Source organism: Triticum aestivum, chromosome 5B (genome assembly GCF_018294505.1).
Source record: "Triticum aestivum cultivar Chinese Spring chromosome 5B, IWGSC CS RefSeq v2.1, whole genome shotgun sequence".
Lineage (NCBI taxonomy): Eukaryota > Viridiplantae > Streptophyta > Magnoliopsida > Poales > Poaceae > Triticum > Triticum aestivum.
Genome location: NC_057807.1, coordinates 174,236,287 through 174,259,953, shown reverse-complemented (window position 1 = coordinate 174,259,953; position 23,667 = coordinate 174,236,287).

The window sequence follows — 23,667 nt, the reverse complement described above, 5'->3', positions numbered from 1 at the left end:
CCCTCCGCTGCCTGGCTGCTCTCGCGCCCCGCCGCCTCCGATCCGGCCTCCCCGCCGCCGTACCTCGCCATGGCCTCGCCTCCCGTGCCACCCCATCTCCCTCCTCAACTCCGGCGGTCTCCGGCGACAACTCCGGCCGGATCCGGCGAGATCCGGCCCGAAACCTGCAAGGTGGATGAGATCCACCGGGATCTGAGCCAAACACGCCGTCCCCGCCCCGGATCCCTCCGTCCCGGGTCGAGCCCGTCCTGCGTTGACTTTCGCGGAGGTAAAATTCGACCAAGTCCCTGATATTTGCGTATTCTGGTGCCATGTTTGACCTATCATAACTTGCTGCATACAACTCCGTTTCGTGCGTGTAATATGTCAAATTGTCCGTCTCGATGAGTAATTCATTTCATTCCATTGCATCATGTTCATTTGAGTTCATCTTGATGCCAGAATCATTGTTGTAATAGTGCTATGTGATGTTAATTTGCTGAAACTGTTATAACATGTTCATTTGTCATTTTTGCCATGTTTGATTTGTGAATCCTATGAGGTTGATGTCTACATGTGTTTTGATCTATGCCATGCCATCTTTACAGGGGTGCCATCCATGTATTTTTGTGAGTCTTGTACTGAGTGCATCGAGCTTGTTAAGTAGGGTACTTGCTGTTGCTGTTTTGCTAGGCTGATTCTGTTATATTTTGTTTCTATGTAAACCTGCTGCTACAAGTCATTCTATGCATAATCCGGAGATCTTCACTAAGGATGATTTGTTATACATGTCTTGTTCTATCCATTCATGCCCCTGGTTGCATTTTTAGCCTACTGTAACTTGTGGTTATCTTGCCCTCAAAGTTGCTAAATAATGTTGTTGTCATCCCATTGACATTAAATTCAATGTTTCCATGGTTGTTGCTAGTGATCCATGCACCCTATGAACTTGTTCTTGCCATGCTTAGCTTCATAAACATGTCTTCTTACTGTTGGTAACATTGCCAAGCCATGTGTTGCTCTGTTGTGAGTGGTTCAAGCTCACCAATATGCCTACTTATCGTTGTTCCTGCCATGTTTGAATCTGTCATCTCTTTTGCCATGTTTACATGGATGCCATCATATTTTCTGTGCCCTTTTGGCCCATGGTCAGTAAGGGACTTTTGTTATATGCAATTACTAGATTCATGCCATGCCTTTGTTTGCCATGATAAGTTCCTGTAACATGTTGTTTGATAGATCTAAATATTTCAACCTGATGTTATTTCTGCCAAGCCTGAAACTGTTATTATTTGCAATCTTGCCATGTCCTTTTGAGCATGTTCTAGTGATTTCTGGAGATAGCTCAGTGTTCATGTTTTGTTATGCTTTACCTGTACTTCATGTCCATGCCTATTTTTTTCATATTGTGGTACTGTAGCATGTTGTTTTGGGGCTCGCAATATGCCTAGTTGCTGTTTTGGACAGATTGTTGTTATGTCTTGTATAGAGTGTATGTGTTGAACCGTTGCTCCGTTTGAGTGTGCTCTATATGAAACTTGCTTGATTTTGCATGTAGTTTCATATTATCATGTTGCATCCATGTTTGGGAGTGTTTTCTTGATGTTTGTATGCATTTTGCATCAATGCCATGTTTACCTTGTTTTGCTCATATCTTCTAGGCCGTAGCTCCAAATCTAATGAACATTATATGTTACTTGACTAGAATCTCGTGTAGATCTTCTTAGTACATCTTAACTTGCTGTTTAATAACTTGAACATAAGGTTTATTCAGATCGGGACCAACTTTGAAACTTGCATATGAGGACTTACCGGAATTGTTATATGTTGTTCCTTCTTGTTTGCATCATATCTTGCCATGAGTAGCTTCATGTAGCCTTGTCATGCATCATACTTGGTTGAGCATCATGTCATGGTTATGTGTGGTGTGTTTACCTTGTTGTGTGCTTCTTCTCGATAGTTCCCATTATGTTGCGATCGTGAGGATTTGTTCGTCTACGCTTGGTTCGTCTTCATGGCTTCATCTTCTTCATGGACTCGTTCTTCTTCCTTGCTGGATTTCAGGCAAGATGACCGCTACCCTGGATCTCACTACTATCATTGCTATTCTAGTTGCTTCGTTCTATAGCTTTGCTGTGCTACCTATCTTTTGCTCTTCAAGCCTCCCCAAATTGCCATGAACCTCTAACCTTTGACACCCTTCCTAGCAAACCGTTGTTTGGCTATGTTACCGCTTTTGCTCAGCCCCTCTTATAGCGTTGCTAGTTGCAGGTGAAGTTGAAGATTGCTCCATGGTGTACAGGGTTATGTTGGGATATCACAATATCTCTTATATTGTTAATGCATCTATATATTTGGTAAAGGGTGGAAGGCTCGGCCTTATGCCTGGTGTTTTGTTCCACTCTTGCCGCCCTAGTTTTCCGTCATGCCGGTATTATGTTCCCGGATTTTGCGTTCCTTATGCGGTCGGGTGATTTATGGGACCCCCTTGACAGTTCGCTTTGAATAAAACTCCTCCAGCAAGGCCCAACCTTGGTTTTACCATTTGCCTCACCACCACCTATCTTTCACTTGGGAGTAATTAACCCAAGGGTCATCTTTATTTTAGCCCCCCCGGGCCAGTGCTTGTCTAAGTGTTGGTCCGAACCGAGCAACCTGCGGGGCCACCTCGGGGCAACTCGAGGTCTGGTTTTACGCGTAGCTTGACTTATCCGGTGTTGCCCTGAGAACGAGATATGTGCAGCTCCTATCGGGATTGTTGGCGCATCGGGCGGCTTTGCTGGTCTTGTTTTACCATTGTCGAAATGTCTTGTAAACCGGGATTCCGAGACTGATCGGGTCTTCCTGGGAGAAGGTATATCCTTCGTTGATCGCGAGAGCTTATCATGGGCTAAGTTGGGACACCCCTGCAGGGTATAAAATTTCGAAAGCGGTGCCCGCGGTTATGTGGCAGATGGGAATTTGTTAGTGTCCGGTTGTAGATAACTTGACACCCGATCCGAATTAAAACGCATCAACCGCGTGTGTAGCCGTGATGGTCTCTTCTCGGCGGAGTCCGGGAAGTGAACACGGTTTCTGGGTTATGTTTGACGTAAGTAGGTGTTCAGGATCACCTCTTGATCATTGCTAGCTTCACGACCATTCCTTTGCTTCTCTTCTCGCTCTTATTTGCGTATGTTAGCCACCATATATGCTTAGTCGCTGCTGCAACCTCACCACTTTACCCCTTCCTTTCCCATCAAGCTTTGCTAGTCTTGACACCCATGGTAATGGGATTGCTGAGTCCTTGTGGCTCAGAGATTACTACAACAACAGTTGCAGGTACAGGTTTATGCGATGATCATGACGCGAGAGCGATGTTTGCTTGTTTTGGAGTTCTTCTTCTGCTTCTTCTTCGATCAGGGGATAGGTTCCAGGTCGGCAGCCTGGGCTAGCAGGGTGGATGTCGTTTGAGTTTCTGTTTGTGTTCCATCCGTAGTCGGATGTTGATCTCTTGTAAGATGATATTGTATTCGTGTGGCATTGTATGCCTTTTTTATGTATCCCTACCTATTATGTAATGTTGATGTAATGATATCCACCTTGCAAAAGTGTTTCAATATGCGGGTCTATCCTTGGTGGGACCTTCGAGTTCCTTTTGGATAGGGTCGCATATTGTAGATAACTTGACACCAGATCCGAATTAAAATGCATCAACCGCGTGTGTAGCCGTGATGGTCTCTTCTCGGCGGAGTCCGGGAAGTGAACACGGTTTCTGGGTTATGTTTGACGTAAGTAGGTGTTCAGGATCACCTCTTGATCATTGCTAGCTTCACGACCATTCCTTTGCTTCTCTTCTCGCTCTTATTTGCGTATGTTAGCCACCATATATGCTTAGTCGCTGTTGCAACCTCACCACTTTACCCCTTCCTTTCCCATCAAGCTTTGCTAGTCTTGATACCCATGGTAATGGGATTGCTGAGTCCTCATGGCTCACAGATTACTACAACAACAGTTACATGTACAGGTTTATGCGATGATCATGACGCGAGAGCGATGTTTGCTTGTTTTGGAGTTCTTCTTCTGCTTCTTCTTCGATCAGGGGATAGGTTCCAGGTCGGCATCCTGGGCTAGCAGGGTGGATGTTGTTTGAGTTTCTGTTTGTGTTCCATCCGTAGTCGGATGTTGATCTCTTGTAAGATGATGTTGTATTCATGTGGCATTGTATTCCTTTTCTATGTATCCCTACCTATTATGTAATGTTGATGTAATGATATCCACCTTGCAAAAGCGTTTCAATATGCGGGTTTATCCTTGGTGGGACCTTCGAGTTCCTTTTGGATAGGGTCGCATATTGGGCGTGACGGCTGGTGAGAAGACGTCGAAGACTAGACTAGGTGCCGGACGCGGCCTTTTGCTTTTTTCCTCCCTTTCTGTGGTCGAGCTTCCTTGCTTTAGATTTAAGTTGAAGTTGAATTTGCATTTGCATATGTGTGGGGAGGGGTGTCTTGTCTCGTTCGTGTGTTCTCTTGTGTTCTGGTTTCTGTCCTGGTCCGGAGTTTGCACCAGCTGCCTCCCGCTCGCGAGCCTCTCGCGGGCGGGGCTGGGCTCAGCGCACGCGCGCATGCCGTCCCGCGGCCAACACTCGCTCTCGCAAGGCTCTCACCACATGGTCAGCAGGTCCCCCCAGAGGACCCTCGGAGAATCACAGCCTCGCAAGCCTACTCAAGGCTCGCCCGGGCTAAAGGTAAACCACAGCAGCTAACTCATCGTAGGGCCTGAAACATCATGCAAGCGCACATTCGGCGTCGCTCCTAAAACATGTGGGCAATAATCTTTCTTACATGAGGGGCTTCCCCTCCCAAAAATGCTCTTACAACCTTTAGGGCCGCGCCCGAGCTTTTTGTGTGCAGGATAAACAACAAGGGGACACAGAATCAGTCAGACATATCGCTCACCGCGTCCTCTTGGTCGCCTCCAGAGGCATCACTGGCATCGCTGTTGCTGTCTTTGGCGCCACCATCCCCGTCATTGGCGTCATCTTCGCTGCCATTCACCACATCACCTTCAGCCGCGGCAACTATCACCCCGTCATCATCAGAAGCGCGGGCTCTGACAAGTGCATCCATGTTGTCCTCTACCCACCGCGCCAGGTCGCCTCGAATGGCCACGGGCACCGGAGCAATGACGATGTCGAAGTCGAAGTGGGGATCTCTATCCTAAAGATGGCTGAAGAGACGAGAGAATGCGCACCCGAGTAGGCTGCGGCTCCTCTCCTCGACAAGCTGGCGAGCTCTCTTGGAGCGATTCTCCAGATGCATCACCACATCAGTGAAGAACTGGAGATGTCCGGCATAATTGGTCACGTGAGGGTGCGAAGCGTTCACATCACAGATATTGCCTAGGGCCGTGTTGGCCCTGTCCCTGAGCACTTGGAGAATGGCGCCATGCATAGGCTCCAGCGTCCGCCGCTGGAGAATTTCTTCCCTGTTCTGCCGCGCAACGGACTCAGAGTCATCAACCCACCATTGAAGAAGAAGCAGATCGGCATGGGAGGAGGCCAACTCAGTCTGCGCAGAGACCAGAGTGGCTACGGTGGCCTCCGCGTGCTGCGTCGCTTCAGTCAGCTTGGACCTGAGGGTGGCAGTCCTTCCCGTAGCCTCAACTTCAATCAGCTCCAGCCTCTGGTCATACTCGCGCACAAGATCCGCGCTAACTTCCGCCCCGCGGCGGTCGACCTCTTCTTGGATTCGAGCCTCCCGCGCGCCAACATCGTCCCCTGCCTGGGTAACCTGGCGCTCCCTCGTCTCCAACCGCTCAAGGTCGAGATTGCGCACGGCGGCCTCCAGCATCAGCACTTCCTCGTTCCTCTTGAGCTCCTCCTCCTCGAGAGGCATCCCCTTCAGCGATGCAAGGGCGGCCTGACGCAGCTCCACCTGCTGCTCCAGGGTTGGAGCTCCCACGTGCGCTTCTCCGTGATCTTGCATCGTTGGTCTGCTTCCCGAGCCTCCTCAATAGCACGCGAGCAGGCCTTTCGAGAGGCCACAAGGGATGCTTTGGCCTTCGCGTTGTGAAGCTCCCACTGATGACGCGCAAGGTTGACTGCCACCTTCATCTTGCGCCGCTCCTCAACCAGCCGCAGGCCTTCAGGTTCAAGACACGCGTCCGCGTCCGCGAGCTCTCCACCGAGCTGGCCCATCGCGTCTGTCGCTCTCCAGAAGAAGTCTTGGCGAACGATGCTGCGATCCCTCGCTCGCCTGAGCACGTCGTAAATACCGTCCTCCGCCATCGGCATTGGCGGAGGCCCCTGAGGCTGTTCGCCCCCTCTTGGCAGGGGGCTGGGGGCTGGCGCCCCCACGATCGCCGGACGGGCTCCGCGAGGGACCCACACCAGCACAGATCCATCCCTAGAAGAAGAGCCAAGGACCAACATCAACCATTCGCCGTCCATGATCAAAGGAGCAGCCTGGGGCAGGCTGGTCACACCCCGGGCGAGGTCGCGAAGGAAAGGCGGTAGGGGCACATGCTCGAGGCACCCTGCGGGCCGGCTTACTTCTCCGGCCGAACACGCGTCAGGGGTAGCACGCAAGCTCGGGACGCTCAAGGCCAGCGATGGAGGCGAGGCCAGAGAAAGTTTCTTCTTGGCAGACTATGCAGGCTTGGCAGGAGGGATCCTGAAGGGCCACAGTCAGGAAATGGACCATCGATTGAGGAATTATAAGAATGAGGTACTTACTCATCTATGGCAAAGTACTTCCTATGCTTCAACGGTCGGCAGGGGTGCTCGCTGCCACTCGAAGACTCCTACCTCTGGCGGAGGGCGTCAAAATCTATGGGGAACTGACGTAGGCACTCAACATGTGGGCCGGCGCGAGGCATGGCGAAGAAGCGCTCACGCAGCCAACCTCAGGGGCGCCAAGCTAGGAGGAGCGATCAGGCACCGCTTCCTGATGACCTGCCAAGGCCTCGGGGGCTCCAGCCTCAGGCGTCGCAGGTTGCGTCTCCACATCAACAACCGCCTCAGGGCGGGCTTCATAAGCTCTGGAGGATGACGCCTCGGGAGCCCCGTGTGACATCGGCATCATGACACCAGAGCCTCCAGCTTCAAGCGATGCTTTCCTCCTTGCACCAGCTCCTGGGGCAAGATCGGTGTTAGCGAGGGGGAAGGGAGCCACGGTGATGGGATTCTCGCGAGGCCCCATGAGGCTGGCCGCGCACAACCCTCATTCGTCGAAGTGAGGCATCTGCCTCGCAAACTCGGCCCCGCCCGAGCAGAGATACAGGAGGCTGCCCCCGTGCCAGATATTGCCCGGCGAGGGGTCGCCAGTCAAGACCTCCATCACCTTCTTTAGTGTTTCGAGCGCCAGCTCTGTCTCCTGGAGCCTCATGCGGTCCTGATATCCAGTCAGGGCCCACATTGGTCGGGAGTGGCGCTGGAGAGGAGCAACACGACACTGGAGGAACTCCTTCGCCACCCGGGGCACAGTCACCCCGAGCTCTCTCAACCTCCCAGTCGGTGCCAGACGAAGGAGAGCCGGGGGCTCGCGAGCCTCTCGTGGCCACATCCCAGATTGGGGATAGCAGGCAATGTCGGATGCGAGAGGAGGGGGCTAGGCACTCCGACATCCACATACAGCCACCACGTCCGGAACCCACTCATGGAAGGTGGAAGGCTAAAATCAATCACCGAGGCGGCCGTCTGTACCATGGCCTGGAAGCTCACGCACCCCGAGCACTGCATGGGGTCGGTCAGGCGCAAGGAGAAGAAGTGAGGCAATAGGGCAATGGAAGGAGGAATGCCCACCATGGCTTCACAGACGAAGGCGAAACAACAAGAAGGGTAACGGATTAAGTGTCAAGATGCATCATATGGATCTGATAATGGGAAAGCACCGCATTGAAAAAGACAGAGAAAGGAGGAACCAGGCTAGCCCACAGGGCGTCAGCGAAGAATCGAACCTCCGTGACGATCCTGTCGATGGAGGCCTGTGACGTAGGCCAAACCATCATCTTTCTGCACTCGTTGAAGCTACTGGCGAGCGCGGAGCGGACCTTGTCCAAGGCTTCCAGATTGAGCACCAGCGACCGGCAGACGGCGGGCTCGATTGCCGGAGATGAACTGGATGAGAACACGGGATTCTTCCCCTTCTCTTTATTAGTTGGCGCCATGGCGATGGAGGGGGCAGAGCTCAGGTCGAATTGGAAGTGGAAACGGAGGCTCAAGGAAGAAAGGGGAACAGGAAGCACGCGGGCAGCAAAGATGAAATAACTATGTAAAGCTTCATGTCCGCCTAGCCAGGCGGATATTGGGGGAGCATGGGGAAGAGACACGCACGTCCAATCAGTCGCCACGCATCAACCAAGGCCGCAGGCTATTGGGGCCTCTGGTGCTCCGCACTTTCCCTTTGGCTTCGCTGCTAAGCCAAGTCCGAGCACGCCTTGGGCCTGGGGGCTACTGTCGGCGTTCTGGGAACGGGGGTCCCCAGACTTGCCTGCCTGCGGCCTGCAGCATGGCTCAACCAGTGGCCCAGTACGGCCCGTCTTCATCGACCCAAGTTCAAGACCATCACGAGGGGCCAAGCCTCGCGGGGCGGACGACACAAGGCTTCCTTAGGGGCGGCCTCACCAGGCAGGCTCGCGAGGAGGCAGAGAGATCAAGGCAAGGGGTACCTCGCGAGGTGCTCATGATGCAAGCCATGACGATCAAGACCAAGTGGGCACCAGGCGGGCGCCAGCCTGCGCAATGTCTTCGTTTCCTCTTTGGTGCAAAGGGGGCAAGCGCAGGTGCGGAGTACCGAGGCATCAAGCAAAGGTTTCCATTCAGTGCAACGAGACCAAGATCAGCAGGACGGCAGGATGGAGGTCACCATGGAGCCCAAGACGGCGTCATCGCCAGTGCCTTTGGCAGTCGAAGACCACCTTTAGTCAGGATAGCTTGTACTAGTTGTCCCCTTCACTACAAAAAAAAGACACATCCGTGACATTTTGGGCCGAATGAATTTTTTTCTGTCATACATATGACACTTCTATGACGATAATTGTGACAAAACCCGGTATCATCATAGATGTGGTGGGCTCCTACTTCTATGACAAAAAATCATGACAGAAAATGGGCTTTTCGTCCTGGGCGGGCCGGAGACGCAGCTGCATGACATTCTTTGGGCCGTCCATGACAGAAAAAACCATGGTAGAAGCGAGGGGGAGGAAAATTTCGGGGAGTTGCCGGTTACGATGGGAGGTCGGGGGCAGAGCGATGCGCGTTTCTCTCGTACGTACGCGCGTGTGTGCGAGGCGTTGGCTCTAACTGAACCCGAGCGAGGCGTTGGGCTCTAACTGAACCCGAGCGATTGCACTGCAGGCTACGCATTACTGAACCCGAGGGATCGATCGATGGCTGTTAACTGAACCCGATGGAGCGATTCCTTCGCTACTGCTGCTAACTGAAGCCGATCGATTGGATGAATAGTGAGCATTGCGGGGGGGTTTGGATGAACAGTGAGCGGTGGCGTTGCCTCTGGATGAATAGGAACCCGTGTTGTGGAGGACTAGATGAACAGTAGACGGTGGAGGGGTGGCCGTGGAGGGGTGGTTGAACAGGACCCCGTGGTGTGGAGGGCTAGATGAACAGTAGACGGTGGAGGGGTGCCCGTGGAGGGGTGGTTGAACAGTAGCTGGTGGAGTAGCGCGCGGTGGAGGCTGGATGAACAGGAGCCCGTGGAGGCTGGAGGAGGTCGACGGTAGCCCGTGGAGGCTGGAGGAGGTCGACGGTGGAGATGAACACTATCCCGTGGAGTCCCGTTTTGCGGTACGCCACACCCCTCCAACCCGTTTCGACCGTAGCGCTCCAACACAAGTCCGTTTCGTCCGTTTTGTGGTACGCCACACCCCTCCCGATCAACAGGACCCCCGTTTCGACCGTAGGAGGTCCGTTTCCTCCGTTTTGCGGTACGCCAGGCCCCTCCCGATCAACAGGACCCTGTTTCGAACATGGTCGGTCGAACACAAGGCCGTTTCCTCCGTTGTGCAGTATGCCAGGCCTCGTTACCATCGCCTATTCCGTACAAGCCCTCCCGATGAACACGACCACGCATTCCGTTCCGACCCAGCCAGTTGGCTCCCCATGAACATGACGACGATGATGTTTCTCCGTTCTGACCTAGCCATGTACGTATGCGTGATAGGCGTTAGAGACCCTGCCTGTATGTACGTATGTGGCCGTATTTTCTTTCTTCCACCCTCGCCACTGTACGTACGTGTACATGCTACATGCGCGCCTCTACTACGACACGTGCGCGCCTCTACATCTACGACACGTGCGCGCCTCTACATCGACCAGTATGTACGTACACGTTCGCGACCAGAATGACAACACTACGTACGCTTCGACCAGGTGGGTCCCGACTACCAGGCACTTCCTTGCGTGCGAAGATGTAGCTGCTGGGTCCCAGTAGTCAGGGGGCGAATCGTTTTTTTTGCCCGGACACACTTCCTTGCGTGCGAAGATGTAGCTGGTGGGTCCCAGCAGTCAGGGGGCGAATTGTTTTTTCATGAAATACGGTGGCCCGTCCGGTGGGTCCCTGCTGTCAGGTGGAGGAATAATTGTTTTGCGCGTAATAAGGAGGCACTTCCTTGCGGCGGCCGTGGACCCAGCTGTCAGCCTCTCCACGTACAGTCCACGTCCGATGGAAGTCGTTCCTTGACCACGTTGACCACGCCGCGCCGAGAGCACCACGGCGGTGGACGACGGTGATGCCTAGGAAGGGGACGACTCGGAGCCGGGGAAGACGCAGCAGTGGATGCCCACGCGAAGAGGAGTATGAGGATTCACTGGTTCGGCTGTGGTGTGAGGCTGCTGTCGTCGCAGAATAACAGGGGGTGTGGATGAGTAGAGGGATGGCCTGGACAGCGATGGGAGTAGTAGGGGGCGGTGAGGCCTCTGCGGCATCACAGCCGACCACGGGAGGCAGGAGCACACGGCACGACCGGCGCTGGTTTGGGCGGTTGGAGCAAGAAGACCAGAGGTTGAAAAAGCACTACGGCCATTGGATGAACATCATACGGTAACAGGAGCTAGAATCGTTCATATTGACTAAGTTGATAAAGCCCTCCATCCCATCAACTTGGTAGGCCCACAAGTCAGCCTCCCACTATGCTGGGTTCCAGCTGGCAGGGGGAGTATTCATTTTTTGTGCGTAATAAGGAGGCACTTCCTTGCGTGCGAAGATAGCTGGTGGGTCCGACATGTCAGCTGGGGGCACGTTTTTTTCACGAAATACAGAGGCCCTTTCGGTGGGTCCCAGATGTTAGGTGGAGGAATAATTATTTTGCGCAGAATAAGGAGGCACTTCCTTGCTGCGGCCGTGGACCCAGCTGTCAGCCTCTCCAGGTACAGTCCATGTCCGATGGAAGCCGTTCCTTGACCACGTTGACCACGCCGCGCCGAGAGCACTAGGGTGGTGGACGACGGCGAAGCCTAGGAAGGGAATGACACGGAGGCAGGGAAGACTCAGCAGTTGTTTCCCACGCGGAGGGGAGTATGACTGTACGAGGGTTTACTGGTTCGTCTGCCCTCACCGGAGAATAACAACAGGTGTGGCCGTGTGGGTGAGTAGAGGGCTGGCTAGTCCAGCGATGGGAGTACGGTGGGGCGGTGAGGCCTGCGCGGCAGCACAGCCGGCCGCGGGGAGGAGGGAGCAGGCAGTCCCACCGGTGCTTGTTTGAGCGGCTAGAGCAGGAAGAGCAGAGATTGAAGAAGCACGACGGCGTTGGATGGACATCGTACGGTCACTGGAGATAGAATCGTTCATATTGACTAAGTTGACAAAGCCCTCTGTCCCTGTCAACTTAGTAGGCCCACAAGTCAGCCTCCCACCATGGTGGGTCCCAGCTAGCAGGGGGAGTATTCATTTTTCTGTGCGTAATAAGGAGGCACTTCCGGTGGGTCCGAGCTGACAGCGAGGGGAACATTTTTTTCGCAAAATACGGTGGTCCGTCTGGTGGGTCCCAGGAGTCAGGGGCAAACGTTTTTTTCGTGAAATACAGTGGCCCGTCTGGTGTGTCACAGCAGTCAGGGGGGAAACATTTTTTCGCGAAATACTGGTGGCCCGTCCGATGGGTCCCTGCTGTTAGGTGGAGGAATAATTATTTTGCGCACAATAAGGAGGCACTTCCTTACGGCTGCCGTGGACCCAGCTGTCAGCCTCTCCACGTACAGTACTCTTCCGATGGAAGTCGGTCGTTGACCACATTGACCATGCCGCGCCGAGAGCACCAGCGTGGTGGACGATGGCAAGGCCTAGGAAAGGGACGACGCGGAGCCGGGGAAGACGCAGGAGTGGATGCCCACGCGGAGAGGAGTACGAGGGTTCACTGGTTCGGCTGTGGTGTGAGGCTGCCATTGCCGCAGAATAACGGGGGGAGTGGGTGAGTAGAAGGATGGCCTGGCCAGCGGTGGGAGTAGTATGGGGACGGTGAGGCCTCCGCGGCAACACAGCCGGCCACGGGAGGCAGGAGCATGCGGCACGACCGGCGCTGCTTTCGGCGGCTGGGGCAAGAAGACCAGAGGTTGAAGAAGCACTACGGCCGTTGGATGGACATCGTTGACCACGCCGCGCCGAGAGCACCAGGGCGGTGGACGACGGCGAGGCCTACGAAGGGAACGACAAGGAGCAGGCGAAGACACGGCAGTGGCTGCCCATGCGGTGGAGAGTACGAGGGTTGACTGGTTCGGCTGCCGTCGCCGGAAAATAACAGGAGGTGTGGGTGAGTAGAGGGATAGACAAGACAGGGATGCGACTATGATGGGGCCGTGAGGCCTGCCCGGCAGCACTGCCGGCCACGGGAGGCAGGAGCAGGCGGTTCCGACGACGCTGGTTTGGGCGGCTGGGGCAGGAAGATCAGAGACTGAAGAAGCACGATTGTTGTTAGATTGACATCTAACAGTCTGACGCTGGTAGAGTCGATTGTTGACTAAGTTTCTTTTTAAGACACCTTGTGTACGCATGAACTTAGTAGGCCCACAAGTCAGCCTCCAAATCTATGGCAGATAACATAAAGCCCATTTGCTATTTTTTACAATTTGTAGCCCATTTGCTATTTTTTATAATTTGCTGCCAATTTGCTAATTCTTAAGTAATTTATTACAGCCCATTTTCTGCCCAGGACCACGGTCAAAAAGTTCAACCTTATTTTGCATATTTCGGTGGGGTCCAAACTGTTGTAATCCCGAAATGATAAACATTTTTTAAGAACTTATTGATTTGCCAAAAAAATCGTTTTGTTTTTGTAAGCAAAGAAGACGTGGGACAATTGAGTTGGTTTAAGGGCAAACCAGTGGTAAAAAAATCAGCGCTGGGTGGAAAAAAACAACAAAAATAAGGATGTAAATATGAAAAGGGAATTTTATGTGTTTTCAATATAATGATACGTGTATATGAACTAGTAAAACTATAGGTAGAGATTAGAAAACGGATGTAGGACATGCGTTTCAAGAGGAAAATAGAACTGGGCTGTGTGTTTGATTCAGTAAAAAAACTGCCTGCGGATGTTGTAAGACAAAATATAACTAACGCTGGCGGGCCAGAGGCCAGTAGATACCTGCTGGATCTTTGTGCCCCGTTGTCGTCATGGGCTGGGCCTGTTAAAAACAAAACCAGCCCTGGTCAGTCTACAGCCCAGTTGAAACTTGCTCGACCTGAAAAAACAATATACGTGCTCAATAAACGAGAGAATTCTGCAAGCACAGACTGATAACTAGGACGCAACACAGATATTGTTTTTTATCGTGATAATAAGTGCATGCACTTATTTCAAAAAAACTGCAGAACTGGGAATTCGAACGGCGGGTGCTTATGCTACCCATCAAATAAAAATCAGGTGCCTGAGAATTCGTTTCGAAACAAATGATTCAGCTTTATATCCACATCGACCCTCGGCATGATGGTTGGAAGCAAATGCAAGTTCATACCAAAAGATCGTTAACAACAATACCAACTTGCGGACGACAAGGTAGTACAACTACCAATACTAAACTACTCCTAGCCCTAGTGTTCGTCTGGTAGAAAATCTTGCAGAGGACCAGCTCCCGCTCCTTCTCTTGCTCCAGGTCCCCGAGGTGGTACTGGTGCATCACCCAGTTGGTCCTCTACTGGTCGAAGTTCTTGTTGGTGTGCAGCACCAGAACCTTTTTTGCTCCCCGTCTGCCGGCCGTTGACCATCACAGGCAAGGTATTGATGGTCTTGTGCCACATCGCGTGCATGCCGCATTTTGACTGTATCTTGCGACGCGTCCACATGCCCCTTTTGAACGCCCTGGAATTGCACTGCAAGAAATGCTTCCTTAGGCCACTCAGTGTGATACCTGCAGTATTGTGGAATACAGGTTTTAGTGTACCTAGTTGGCATTTTCATAACATCTTTGGCATGTTGCAGTCACTTGTTTCACTTTTTATTAACTGTCAAATTGTAATTGTTTCACCAGGTCCGCGTCTAAAAAGAAAAATAGAGCTATAAACAAAGGAATATGTTTGTGCAAGTAGATGGCCGATTGGTGTCTTACCTGGAAGTTTCTCAGATTGGTGCTCGCTGTCGATGGTTGGTATGAACAAATCGATGAGAGACTGAAATCTCGCGCTGTCAACACTCAATTTGGCCTCAAGGTGCTCGATCAGCTCCTGATCTGTGGGATCGAACTTGATGCCAGCCGGCAGCACTGGCCAATCCTTCTTCGACTTGCATCGGTAATTCCAGTTATATGGTACTAAATGTATGGCCAATCGATTGTTTTAAGTGAATGATGAAAGATTTTGATAGAGTAAAAACTCACGCTTCTTCGACAGTTGTACGAGAGTAATTGCCATGCCGTTTTGCAAGGGCGCTTGTAAAATCTCTAAACTCTATTCTCCTCTTATTTAATGGATGAGGCAAATCTTTTGCCTCCGTTTGAAAAAAAAATATTTCGACAGATAAGTGGTACTCCAAATCTGAAGTCCGGAATACCAGAACACGCCGCCGGGATTCTTATGTCACCTCACGCGCAGCGTGTTGTCACGTCAATTCAATGTGTAGACATGATGAATAATTTGACCGATGTATACTAGTACTGCTACTGTACTACTTACTAGTCGTATTTAGTGTCACAATTTATACATAGGTTTAACTAACAAGTACGCACTTGAAGCCTAACTGATATATATGTATATATATGGCTTCTGCATAGCATCTCCATCATCATTATTAGTACATCCTACGCAGGTGAGTTAGGATGCACTTGATCCTAGGAAGGTATCTATCCTTCAAACCAGAGGAGTGCTTCAAACTAACAACAGTATATAATATCCAACAAAAGAGGGTCGTGCTACAGCAGCCGAATACATGGCTCAGTCTAGATATCAGCACGAATCAAGTTGTGCATATTTGCTGTTGGCATGAACCACATTGCCGCATGTCGGGTTTGCAGAAGCCATTCATCGCATGGAAGCTTGATGCCTTTCACACACTGAAGATTACCTGGCAACAAGCTGTGTCGACGAATCTCTGGATATGGTGATTCATGAAACCCATGGTATGATGTGTAAACACAGCCCCCCCCTCGCGAATGGAAGTTGCATAGCACAGTAATCATCGCCGGTGATATGATCGATGATTGGTTGGATGATCGGATAATTGAGCCCGAGGAACAAGGAGTGGTTGCCGAGGCTGTAAACCCGCCTCCAGTTGAATACGCCTGGCCCAACGGAGCTAGGATCTTTCTCAAACACGAAGCAGCCATAGCCATCAATGTCACGAACTCCCCACGCATTGTACTGCATGTGGTTTGATGTAATGGTTTGGTCAATTTGGTATGTGCGAATGAGCATCAAATGACCGCCGTCAGCTGAACGAGCTATAAACCAGCACCCATCGACTGGTATGATTCCAGGTCCTGGAATCATGAAGGCCAGCGCATTTGCGTCTGCTGCAACAATTCAAATTGGAGACCAAAATGACAAAAATAAACAATCATGTTCAGAGTATGTGTGGAATTAAGATTATTATAAAAGTGACACATATCATAGAGAGAGAATTGCAATGCCGTGGTCATAATCATACCCCAAGTTAAAAAAATAAGCCAATGGCTTTCATATTCTAGCAACATGTCATGGTTCAAACATCATGTAACAATGAGAGGAAAATAGCTATGACAACGCCTACTCATATTCTACCATAGCACTTACTACTACTATTCTCACATCAACTCTAAGCAATAACATGCGTTGTTATAAAAATCTAGTAAACAAGAGTAACATATGGCAATCATGATGTTATGCTCATAATATGTATTCTAACAATCATTAGATGCCAATTGTTCTCATATCAATTATAACAATAACATGTGTGGTCATAAAAATCTAGGAAATGAGAGGAACATATAGAAATGATGTGGTTATAGACATGCTATGCATTCTAAATTTGTAACAAATGAATAGGCAGTCGTATTCATAAGGTAAATATGAGATGAGATAGAACAATTACACGACGATAGATTCCACCAGTATAGGAAGCCAATCTGTGCGTCGACCGCGTAAACGATGCCATCGTGCACTATAGCATCAGACAGAAATGTTGCCTCAACAGGATTGATGATGAGCCATAACCATGTATGGCGACCAGATTCCAAATAGACTAATCCCATGTTGGACAAGGCAATGAGCTTGTAATCCATGTAGTCTTCTGATGGTGTGGGCACTTTGCAGATTACAACTTTCTGCAAACAGAGGTCGAGCCAAAAGCTTAACGCGTCTTGTGCGTTGTAGGCAGGAGTGTCCGGCGGGCCGCGAGGCTCGATGTCGGCGGTATCCAATGATGGAAGGGTGATCTCTCGCTTGGTGTAGATATCCATGAGACGCCACGGACTACTAGTGTGGTGGATGAGGATGATCCAGTTGGCCTTCATGCCCGCCCTGTAGTGGCCGCGCATGAAGGACAGGTAGACGGGTAGTGGTAGCATGTCGAGGGGCACCACGGAAATCTCCGTAGGATCGTCAAGTCAGTGTCTGGGCCACCTGCGAGGATCGGGCATCAGCAAGCAGGGTGTCTTGAAAAGAGTCGGCCGGTTGCAGACGAGTAGACGGTACAAAGACACCGAGCATGCGGCCAGATGGATGGTGCTGAGTAGGTCCATACGACTACAGATCTGCTCCAAGAGAACATCGGGGAGGGAATTCCAATCGCGGCTCTATGTGTCAGTCGGTTCTGCCATTGGGGTTTTTGGTGCCTGCGAGCCAGCGGGGAAGTGGATTCGGGCGGGCGAGCGAAGAAGCTTCTCCTCGTGTGGCCGAGCAGTGAGCGGGGGGATATGGTACGCGCGAGCTACCAAGGAAGATGGCGCAGGCGGGTGAGCAGTGAGCGGGGGTAAATGGTGTGCGGCCGACGATGGGGAAGAGAGGAGGAAGAAGAAGAGAGGAGGAAGAAGAGTGGAAGACGGGGAAGAAAGTGCATTAAATCTCAATTCTACTAGTACTACTACCAGGATATAGGCACCGTCCTCCGGAGTGTAAATAGTTACACCGATGACATGTGGCTCTACCACAAGAGGGCCCATATGTCAGATAATGGAGGACACAGGTGCGTAGGAGTATTTGCGGAAGCGTGCTCTGCTGGCAAACATGATGGCAGTACTGGGTAAGGCTGATTTAGTAACACCAACACGCTGGTTCAGCTTATTAATTATGTGTCCCATCTGCTGCAGCGTGTATTGTCACTTCAACACGAAGACTAGTTGAATAGTTCTCTCTGACCGAGATGGGGAATAATGGATCGCGAGGATTTCCTTTCTATAGTATCCCTATGCCTCTACGCTCACTTCACTCATTTTGCTCCGTACCTAGTCACTTGTTGAAATCTATTGAAAGACAAATACTCTGTATTTGGGAACAGAGGGAGTATCACCATATGGAGGGAACAAAGGAAGCTTGAAATATGAACATGTCAATGGGAGGGAGTAAGCCCCATGCATGCATGCATGCATGCAACATGCAACACTCACACGTACTCCACATGGACGCACGCAACACTCACGCACCCATGCGGCACACAGCACACGATGCAACACACACGCTCACGCTCAAGTGCTCAACCTACTCCCTACGTCCGTGAAAGACTGTACATTTAGAGACTTACACATTGACCAGGGTATAATTAACGCCCAAAAGCAGCAAACTTATGTGTTCATGCAACCATTGAGATAAGAAGATTAAATGAAGGCCGTTGCATGCTGTAATTAAGGATAGACATGTAGCCTATACCTACAGCACAAGTTGGTGCATTAGTCAATCAATATCGATTTAGATTAAAGGCTAAATGCATTGGAAGTGTAGATATACATCATGTACTACTACACTCTTTGTTTTATAGCCGATGTACACTCTTTGTTGGAAGGCCGAGGGAGGACACGTGCATCCACTCACATACACAGCCAGGGCGGTTCGGGCGCAAGGTTTGGACTCGTGTGGCGCCTGCGTAAAGTTTTGTTTAACTGATTTCTTTGCTCCGCCAACTGACAGGTGGGACCCTGAAACCAGGTGACAATTTAACAAGTCAACAAAGTGCCATGTAGAACTATGTGGCCAGTCAGTAGGGTGCAATACGGTGCTCTACGATGAGCTAGTGATCGTATAATCGACGCAAAACTATATATAGTGATCGTAAAGAGCGTATTGTTACAAACGTTGACCGCCAATGTATTTTTCTCGTTTCAAATTAAGCCATATTAATCAGAAAGGGCGCAGTATGGACTACTACTAGTACTAGTACTGCTTTGATGTGTCCCATCAACTCGCCGAACGAGAAGAAGCTTGCTTACTACGCCTCTCCCTCACCCACGGCGCGGTGGTTCGCAGGACGAGGAGAGGGTTTTGACTACAGCCCCCTCTCCCTCTTCCTCTCCCTCGCCCTCGCCCTCACCCTCTCGGTGGACGTGCAACAGTTCAATCGGTGTCAGATTGCCAGAAGCATATTGTACCGTAGTATCATCATTGTTGGACCTTCCGAAGAGGCGAAGAGGCAAGTGCAAGGTTCACACGAGTACGAACTGTTGAACCTCCCGAAGAGGCAAAGAGCCAAGCGCAAGGTTTTATAGGAGTTGTCATCCTAGTAGGAGTGTACTACAACTATAGCGAACGATGCTACTGTATGATGCCGCCACGTCACGTATATCCAAAGCTGTGCCACCTTTTTTTCTCAAAGAGCGTGTTGGAGCCCGTGCAACAACCACACAAGTTGCACGTACACATAACACATTTACTAGTAAGAAGTTCTAAAGGACAAATGCCAGTATGCCACACAAGTTCATCTCCAATTCATGTGATAAATTTGTGCACGACTAGTCTACATATATTCACAACGCTACCGTTCACAATTACCGTACTCCACTTACACGTTATAGATGGGCTACATGCATGTCCTCCTCCAGGTTCCAGCCCCAGGTGTTCTTCATGGATGGCATGATCCGTAGCGGTGGGCAACGAGAATCATTGTCGCAGCTTTCTAGTACGGTTCCACATGATGGAGACTCATCCAAGCTGAAGCAGCATAAATCAGGGATAGCGTGTCCCAGCATGTCGTTCATTCGGCGGTGCGCAATGAAGACACAACCATGCTTCATGAACGGAAGGCCTTTCGTGTCATGCACGAAAGGTGGCATCCGCTTCACAATGGGGTAGCTGTCCCAGATGAAAAGCGAGTACTCTCCAAGAGTGTTCCTCGGCACCCATGTAGCATCACGGGGGTCGAACTCGGCGCCGTTCATCTGGTACACGCGGCATCCCAGATCTGGACACATGGTGACGTACATAGTCAAGGTCCATGCATCATAATGTTGTGCTCAAATATGGCAGTCAGTAATACTGTGCAGCAAATAGTACTACTCCGGTATAGAGGAAGTAAAATAAACGACTTATTATATATAGCCACTCTTGGCTACATGGATGAGATAGTAAGACATGGAAAAACAAAAATGGTGGCAGCTAGTGGGTTCAAGTCTTTAAGGGCCCAGCTAGCTATACGCGTCCTCCAAGGTAAAAAGTACTCCTACTAGTAGTACTAAGTATACTACTAGTACAACAATGAAAGAGAAGGCGAGAGGGTTAAAAAAATGGAATACCTGGGTAGATGGTGATGGTCCGATCGTGGTAGATTGTGTGACCATGTTGAACATCAGTGGTACCATGGGTAACGACTGCTAAGATAGTTGATCCCAATATGCCAAAGTCAGCTACAAGGTTCCAGGTTAGACCGAATCGCGGATGCAAATGCACATCCAGGATCGGCGATCTTATTTTGATCGGGGGATGACTGGTCCCTGCAAAATAATGGAGTACCGTTAGGGATGCAAATGATGGTTTGTGCATTCCCGTTTGTAATCTCCCATACCGTAGGATGGCAACCAGATGAAACAAGTCCCCTGGCTTGTCACCACGAAGATGCGGCCTAGATGGCGCATGTCGTCTTTGAACGTGTAGGGGTACAAATCTGACGCCGCCAACATGCGCCAGCCTCTGTCGTTACTGCGTCTTGCATTGATGGCAATCCTTATGTCGAACACCGCGATGAGATAGTAATCGTCGTAGCTGCATCGCTTTGTCGGCGGGTCCGCAATTGCTATCTTCTTCAATCTCATGTAGGCATCATCATACGTATTCAAGCCCAGCCAGTCCGGAGGGCCGATCTCAATGGTGGAGAAGGGGTCTATCGGAACGGCCGCACTGCTGTGGATGTTGTGCAAAATGATGGTGGTATCCGGCCGGAGGTATGCAAGCCAATCTTCGTTGGCACCGACCCAGACCTATATATAAGACGGTGGGCAGCGGAGAAATTACAGGATGGAAATGGAATAACTAAGTACTACATGATCAAACTCCATTACTGACCTGCTCATCGGACAAAATCCGACTACCTCTCAACATCGGCAACTCTAGCGAAGTCAACGTGCAACCATGGCCAGGGAGCGGTGGACTGTTCGAAGGATTGTCCCATAGAAGAACCTTCTCCTCGAGGACGCATGGAAGACCAACAAGCATGGCCTTTTCCCAAACCTATTTAAGTAGCGTCTTGAAAAAGTTGGTGCAGGAAGCACCGAGTCTTGCGGCGGTGAGGATGTCGGAGCGGTGTGCGATTTCTCCCAGAGGATCGTCGTCCAAGGTCTCCCAGCCCCGACGAGGAGGAGAACCACCTGGCGAATCCATGGGAGCAGCGATGAACTGCCTTCTCTTCGGGGGGAGGGGAACTGGCGAGGAGGAGATAAGAGCGTAGTAACCGCAGGGCCTCGTCCCTTCCAACTATAGATCGTTCCTCAGGGAAGGGGTGAGGCTATTATTTACTACTAGTACTAGCATTATGGAACGCTATGGGATTGCATTATACTGTAAATAATAGCACTAGTAAGAAATTTTTGGCACTAGGTAGTAGTTTTTGGCGTGGATTAAGAAATTTTGGGTATGTTTTTGCCATTTTTTGTACACGCCAACTAGTGTCAAAAAACGTCTTACATTATGTGACGGAGGAGTACGCACTCGTACTGTAGCAATACCAGTACTACTTTTCTCAACTACGAGTATTAGTGCGATGTACTGTACTTCTAGTCTAGTCTAGTATAGTGCACCAGTTTTGAACTCTTGAATCTCAGGGCCAAGGAGCTACAGTTGGAAGTGGAGGGTACTACTATTCTCTAGAACTATAGCTGTACTATCAATGCAGGGGAAGTACACCTGCGTAGTGGTCTAGTGGGTATTCTCGGTGCTATATTTAGCCGCTCCTCTCACGTAGGAGTAGCTGGCCTACTCAGCCGCTCCTCTCACGCACACACTAGCAGCCTGTTTATCAGCAATGGTTACTACAGTCTGCGGGGGCAGAACATTTGAGTTATTTGATACAGCGAGACTAGGCTTTTCGCTTCCATTGTGGAGGTGTAATGGATCTCGTCGAACTTTGTTAGTAGTTCCTTCTTTATGAATGAGATGCAACAAAGCTTTTGCCTCCATTTCAAAAAAACACGTCAAAAGGAATTTCTTTTATAGTAGAGACGATAATGGAGTGAAGTCCATGCGTGCAAAGCCACAAGCTACAGAGTACTAGTAGTACAACACTTTACATAGAGTACAGAGCCATATTGCACAGTTCCCAATGCCCCGCTAGGCTTTTCCGGCTCCTCGGGCTTAATTGGGAGGCGCTAGTTTAAATATGCTACTAGCTGATGAGGAAGCTGCAAGCGAGGTGCGGCTAGGACGAGCACGCGAGCCACGGGATGCTGGGAAGGAAAACCCGTTCATGTGGCTAGGCTGTCCAGTGCACCCAGATTGTGGTGCCGCACGTCCGTTTGACTACAAAACTCAAACTACCCGTGTAAAATATTGGCTCGCAGCAAAGTGTAGTAGTACTATCTTTTTTAAAAAGGCTGCCATGCGTTCGGCCGGGATCGAACCCACAAAACGAGGTATACACTCCCGCGACCACTAGTAGTACTCGTTGGAGTACAACGCAACCTAGAATCGCCTTTTGTCTCTAGTAGTACATACATTGTTCCTTACAAGAAACCCCTAATAATGCAAGAAACCACTAAAATGCCAAGAAACTAATACCACTTGCATACGTGGCAGACTTAAGATAAGACTACCTTATCAACCATTGTACATGCTCTTACCAACCAAAATCCTCGAGTGACCTCCTACCTCCGGCCCGTCCACCTAGTCATCCTCGGCCATGGGATGCAGCTACCGTCGTCGGCAGAAGGCAAGGTCAAAACCGCCGGCGGTGCGGAGCCCATGTTGAGGCAGCCCGGATGCCAGCTCCGTTCGGAGCTCGCGGCCGCTAGCTAGCCAAGATAGCTCCGTCCAGCTGCTTGCTCGCGCGCGCCGCGCTCAGGCCAGCCATCTGGCTCGAGCGAAGGCCAGTGCGGCGGCTTGCTCTCTCGTGAGTCACGCTCGGGCCAACCTGCCAACCCGCGCGGAAGCCAGCGCGGCGTCCGGCCCATCCGGCAGAGCGGCGGCCAACTTGCTCATCACCGGCACCATCGACGAACACACATCAGTACTGTTTGAAGTATTGTTTAGGAAAAATAATGATTTGAGGGGGAATAACAGGATAGAAGGTCAGATGTGGGTCCCTCGTGTCAACGGTCAAACAAAATGTGTTGGTTTAAGCTGCCTCGTCAGCACGAACGTGTGGGCCAACCCAGTCATAAATGGGTTTAAACGAACCTAATCGGTAGGAGTACTAGGTAGTAGTTTTTGGCGTGGATTAAGAAATTTTGGGTATGTTTTTGCTATTTTTTGTACAATAGATTCTTCCTAGGGCTGGTTGAAAGTGGTAGTTTTTTGTTAAATACTCTACATATTGTAAGTAGGAGTGAAAGTTAAGCTTTGGAAGCCAATAAGCAAGGCTAGTTACATAGTGCATATGTGTACATGATTGAAAGTAAATATCAACCATGAGTAACTAATATCTTGATGGAAAACTTGAAACTATGGAATACTAGAAAAAAATACATGGTTGGAAATACTAGCGCAATGTTCATGTGCGTTGCAACGAATAAATTAGAATAATACTTATTCACAAACTTGGTACAAAACACCCTAATTTTGATATACATATGTCACTAGAGATATATTATGTTTTAATTATAATATATTCCTTGGGCTGTTTTGGTGAGGTCAGGGAGGAATGTGGTTGGTTTTA